We start from the raw sequence: 6,242 nt of genomic DNA on the forward strand, positions 1-6,242 counted from the left end.
GGAAAAATAGATATAAACAACCAGATGCATACATATAGACTTATATGTATGAGCTGTGAAATATTTAATTAAATATGTTATGTATTGAAAGCTCTACAGTTAGGAACACTTGTTGGTCTTCTAAAGGCTCTGATTTCAGTTCCTGGAACCCATGTTGGGTGGCACACAACCTCCTGTAACTAAGGATGCAGGAACTCCAACAGCTATTTCTGGCCTCTGTATCACCTGTATACATGTGGCATGTGCACATACACACACACACACACACACACATACACACACACACACACACACACACACACACACACACAGATTGGGGATTCTTCATTAAATTATGATGATTGATAAGTTATAGCCTCAGTTTGAAGATATAGTTATTAAAAAGGATTGCAAGCGTAGCCTCTATGACAAGCTGCTGAAGAGTAAATGGTGTCCCTGTGCATAGTAAAGCAACAACGAAACTTGCTTTAGAGAGCTGCTGAGAGCAGACTGCCCTGGTGACTTGCAGGGTTCAGAATGGTGAGAAAACAATGAGACTAGTTCCCAGGCCTCAAAAAGCCTACAAAGCAAAAAACAATCCACTTGGAGGAATGCCACAGTCTTACTGACAGGAACAGGAAGGGAGACATACACTATAAACTATAATAACAGTTTGTTGGGGGTACCGCTGTCCTGCCTGAGTTGAAGCTATGCAGTTTGCGTGACATTTCCTGTGCAGGCTTTTATGTACCCTCTTCAGTGAGGTTTAAAAGGGGGTGCACATGTAGAGCCCCCCCCCCCCCCATCTAGAGAATCTCTTTGCTTTCCCATTCTGTTCACTTAGCCCTCTCTGACTTATCACTCAGGTTCCATGAGAAAAATGTGAATGCAAAAGATGCTGGAAACAGCAGGTGAAAAATCCACATAGGAGTAAGTTGGAAAGAGGCAAGGCCACACTGTCAAGCAGACAAACCAGCCATTCCACTTGCTGACTTTAGACATCACATGCTCATTGTGGGGCACAATTCTCCCAACTGTGTGAAGGGAATAGCTGCAGCTCTTCTTTTATCTGTCTCACTGGGCCGTGGAAACCTCAAACAAGAAAACACTGGAAGCCCAGAGTACTATACCGTATGAGTCATAGCCATCGAGTGATGTCACGGGTTACATTAATTATACTGGAAGACAGTCAAAGCTGCTGCTGTTACCCCGAGTAGACAAAGATAGCATTCACGTCTGTCTTTTTATCTTTCAGATGGACGTGTGGGAGTGAGGTGGGACAGATGAACTGCAGGAGAGAGTACAAGTTGAATATGTGAGGCTTCTAACAGTAAATGCAACGGGCAGACGGGTTTGGAAGAGACTAGTTGTGCTATCTTCATTCTGTTGCTCCTGATTTCTTTGTAGTGGGTTTCTCCAAATTATTGCAGATGCAAGCAGGCACCGAATAATGGTCCAGGTAGACCTGAGAAGTAACGTTCAGAGAAATAAGAGCCGGGGTTAATGGCTGGTCCTTGCAAGGAAAATTAATATTATGTAAAACATGTCTGAATCACTAAAAGAACTGAATCCCTATCGTTTCTCACCCTTGAAGTAACCTTAGCTGGTAAGTGGGCTTGGAGTGACAGAAAGTGAATTGACATGGCACCGCTCTCCTACTCTGCCTTTCCCACTAATTACAAGTTAAGTTTTGCCTTTTCTTCTGAGCCAGTCTTTAAACAGACATTTTTGAATGCAGAACTTAGTGCCTGGTTGAAAAAATTATTTAAAAATTTTTGTTTTGTGGAGGCAGGATCTCACCCTAGCATGGGTTGACCTGAAATTTACTCTGCAGACTAGATGGGCCTCCGACTCACAGATCTTCCAGTCTCCCAAGCGCTGGGATTACAGGTGCGAATCAACACATTGTTCAGTATCTAACTATTTTTGAGGAATGGTGCATGCATGTGTACATGTATGCTTCTCTCTCTCTCTCTCTCTCTCTCTCTCTCTCTCTCTCTCTCTCTCTGTGTGTGTGTGTGTGTGTGTGTACACAGCATTTGAGTATTTGATCTTCTGTGTGAAACACTTAAGTTTCACCATATAACCCTTGATTTGTATTTACCTGAAGAGACAGAGAAAAGCTTCCAGAAAATTAATTATTTAACTCAAATTCTGGAATAGAGGAAGCAGTTCTTTTTGAAACAGCTATATAATTAAGGCTAACCCCGAACCCACTATGTACCCTAGGCTAGATTCAAACTTAAAATCCTCCTGCCTCAACCTCCCCGGTGTGGGATCATTATAAATCTGTGTTCCATGCTTGCTAAATTCTGTGCTTTTAAGTGAAACTCTTTTCCAGCATTATGTTGGAAGAACCCTGCTGTGAGGTTGCAGTCCGCCCAGTCCAGATAGCCATTCTGAGCTTGGCTTTAGGTGTAGGACTCCCTCTCTCCAGCAGGGCCTCTGACTCAGCCTGATTCTATCTGGAGAGCGCCTTTAGGCATAGATGCCCCCAACCACATTTGATGTACATCCTTTCACACAGCCCCTTGCTAACTTTCCCCTCCCTGCACCTATAGGATAATTAGGTACTGTGTTCCTGCTCATATGCTAGGAACATGCTGTCAAATGTAGACTAAGCATCCTTAAAGCTCCTGGTTTCAACCAATTATGAACACCTATACTGGAAGCTCCCCACCCACTTTTCAAGGGCTATGTAGCCTTTGTTCTACCTGAGTAAAGTTGAACCAGCTCCTGAAGTGGTTCCCAGAGTGTTTGGTTTCCATCCTGCTTACAGCCTTCCAGGCCCCGTGTCTCGTCTTCTGCTCCTCTTGCTTCATTGGACTGCTGGCCATCAGCTCCCAGGGAGGAAGAGAACCACAGTGTTACCCAGAGTATCTGCTTTAACCGAGTGATCTTAGGTTTTCTCACAGGTGGAAAGGCTAGCAATGAAGACAGTCTTTCTAACAATAGTTGTTATGAGGGGAGTCATCTATGGTGCCAGGCTGATTAAGGACTTTGGTGAGGTATAGTTAAATGATACTTCTGTTCTGTAGCAGTGCACCTGTGTAAGTACAGGTTCCAAAAGGGCAGTGAGAAACTTTCTTAAGTTACCAACTTGAGAAGGGGTCTAGACATCCCATGAATTGCGGTTGGTATGTGCACATGTTGCTGACAGATGTGTCGGGCCCACACATTGGAAAATTCATGAATGGGAAAGAGGGATAACAGTAAGGCAGCTGATGTCCCAGGTCAGCCTTGCTCAGTCTCTTGTATAACTTTAGAGAAAGAAAAGTGTTGAGCAATGTGAGATGGTGAGTACCTTTTGTCTCAGTAGCTGGGAGGCAGAGGCAACCAGATCTCTGTGAGTTCTAGGCCAGCCTGGTCTACATATCAAGTTCTAGTCTGGCCAAAGCTACATGGCAAGGCCTTGTCTCAAAAACAATATAAACAACAAAGACAAACAAAAGGCGTCTCACTGTCATACACTCCTGTCTGCCATGAGGAACTGCCCAAGAGCATGGAGCCAAGCAAGCACACACTGCACCCTTGGAAATCTTGAGCCTTAACAAATCTTTTCTTCCTCATTTAAGTTGTTTCTGTTAGGAATTTTGTCATAGCAACTTATATACTGCCATTAGAGGAGGAAGGAACATTTGAAAAGGATTTTATGAACTTTATTAGCAGTTTTTTGATGAAATGGGTAACCATGACTTTTTCCCAATAAAGCTTCAGTTCATGCCTCATGCCAGCTTCTGTAATAACATTTCTTGCAGTCACATGCACGTGCTTACCTATTCTATAGCTTTCAATCAAATTTATCCATTTTGCTTCCTATGCTATAGATTTAACCCAGCACCTCACACATGTTGGACAAGTGCTCTGCACCAGCCCAGCCTTACCTTATGGGAAGGTGAGTTGTTTCCATGAATGAGTTTTTTATGTAAGTCATATGGCGTTAGACAACAAAGCTAGGTAAGTACCCCCATTAGAAAAGCAAGGGGTTTGGGGCGCAGCACAACATGGTCAGCTAACTAAAGTATTTTTGTAAATCCCAAGAACTTGACTAAAATCCCCAGGAGCCATGTGTGAGAAGGAGAGACCAACTCCTGCAACCTTTGACCTCTACACATGTGCATGCATATGGACACAACACATACACACACACACACACACACACACACACACACACACACTTTAATTTTTATTTTTAAAAAAGAAAATATTTTGAAGTAAGAGAAAATTTGCTATCAAAAGTTATTTTAGGTTGGTTATTTTTCAAATAAAATTGAAAGCCATTGAGATATGGGGTGATTTCCATATGTATGGCTTATGATTCTATAGTATTTAACAGATCAATACAATACTTAACATCTGCTCTGTCTTATATGCCTTAAACTGTATTGGAGATCAGGAAAGTGAGAAAATAACGACACAAACTCAGCCACAAAGGATCCTTCAATATATAGAAATTGTCAGCTTTAAAAAAGTTTACTAGTAATATTTTGTAGCAGAAAAGAAGCATTTACCAGGTTTTGTGCGAGTGGTTCAGGACAGTATCAGAGAGGACGGCTCTCTTGGCTTGGGTTTTGAAGGCAAGAAAGGTAAAGGCATCTTTTTTACTTAGGAGAAAACACCGTCTGCAAACTCAAGGAAGCATAAAGAAGAATTTTATCAGCAAAAGTCCCTACAATTCCCATGGGCTAGCCAAAGACCACAGGAAAGTTGGAAATATCAAAAACTGATAAACTACTTTGGAGAACGCTGGTGGTGGGGATGGAGAGGTAATCTTCTGTTCGGTCATTGGAAGCCATGGGAAGGATGTGGGTTTGACATGACTGGCAGTGAGGAACCATTTGGGTGTTGTAAGCAGAGTGACATACCTGGTTAAGGGTTTTAAAATGGTGTCATGAGATGCCTAGAAGGAAGACCTTCTTTTTCCTTCTTGGTCTCTCTTCCTTAGGGAATCTTTGCTCACATGGCTTAAGGCTTATGACCATGATCTCTAAATTTATGATCATCAACTCTATGACAGTATAGGTGTTAACTATCAAATAGGAGATCCAATTCTGTGAGCCCATTCTTTTATCGTTGATGCTTTTGCCAGGAAAAATTAATTTTTAAATTTTTCTGTCATGATAAAAACGCTTTGTAGTAGAGAGACTACACTTGGGCTTGCTATTTCCAAGGCATTTTTTGAGCAGTGACAGTACAGCATGTCAGCTGAATCCAGGGTTTCAGTGTTTACTCTTATAACGTATAAGCCTCTGGACTCCTGGATATGGCAGCATTTTAAATGAGAAGGAGTTTAGATTTTTCCAGTGTTGGGATGGGAGAGCTAAGTGGATTCACTGTGACATATCAGAGTCCATAGCGCGTTGGGGTTTTAGTGTAGTTTGAACCTTTTAACAAGATTGAAGGCTGTTTTTGAAGAAGACAGCTTGCCATAAACTAAATCACTAAATAGCAGAAATAAATGGGCACTTACACTGGTCTCGAATATTAAAATCTTACCATAACTCAAAATGTTTCTGATTTATTTATGTGCTTATAAGATGTATTGCAAGATCACTGATTTTTGCTTTATGGCAGCTTGAATAGTTATATCACATTTTTTGTAGTTATCATGAACAAATTAAAGAGTCTGTCATGCAGTGCCTGCTTAGTAGGTGCTGACAAGACATTGAATCATAGCCATTCTGGCTGTAATAATTTCCCTTTCTTATGCTGGAAACTTAATATTGGCAATTTAAACTAAAATCTTCTCTCTCTCTCTCTCTCTCTCTCTCTCTCTCTCTCTGTCTCTCTCTCTCTCTCTCTCTCTCTCTCTCTCTCTCTCTCTCTCTTTCTCTGTGTGTGTGTGTGTGTGTATGTATGTATGTGTGTGTATGTATGTGTGTGTGTGTATGTATGTGTATGTGTGTGATGTGTTTATGTGTATGTGTCAGAGGGTTCATGTGTCACCATGAATATGTGGAGATCAGAAAAAAACTTGCAGGCATTGATTCTCTCCTGCCATTAGCTCCCCCTGGAACTCAGGTTGCCAGACATGCACAAGGTGAGCTGGGGCATCTTGAGAGACCAATATTTGCAAATTTTTGGAAATGGTGGGTGGTGGAACGTAGTATGAGTAGTTGCAGCTCACTCTTGTAAGGAAGGTCTCTATATTTCCTGTGTTTGAGTGTACATGTTTATGTGTGTGTGTGTGTATGTGTGTGGCATTGCAAATGAGAGTGGAAGTCAGAGGATGGCATTGAGTGTTCAGATCCCCAGAACCCATA

At 41.8% G+C, this 6,242-nt stretch overlaps 1 long non-coding RNA gene across 1 annotated transcript; it reads right to left on the reverse strand.

Moving 5' to 3' along the window:
• Positions 1–1,181: 1,181 nt before the first annotated feature.
• LOC311585147 lies at positions 1,182–4,609 on the reverse strand. The gene is made up of 3 exons (XR_014775117.1): positions 4,491–4,609; positions 2,694–2,819; positions 1,182–1,444 (listed from the first exon to the last, which is right to left on the reverse strand). It is a non-coding gene; the product is annotated as an uncharacterized lncRNA (long non-coding RNA).
• Positions 4,610–6,242: the final 1,633 nt, after the last annotated feature.

This window comes from Acomys minous, assembly GCF_964271855.1.
Source record: "Acomys minous genome assembly, chromosome: 2".
NCBI classification, from domain to species: domain Eukaryota; kingdom Metazoa; phylum Chordata; class Mammalia; order Rodentia; family Muridae; genus Acomys; species Acomys minous.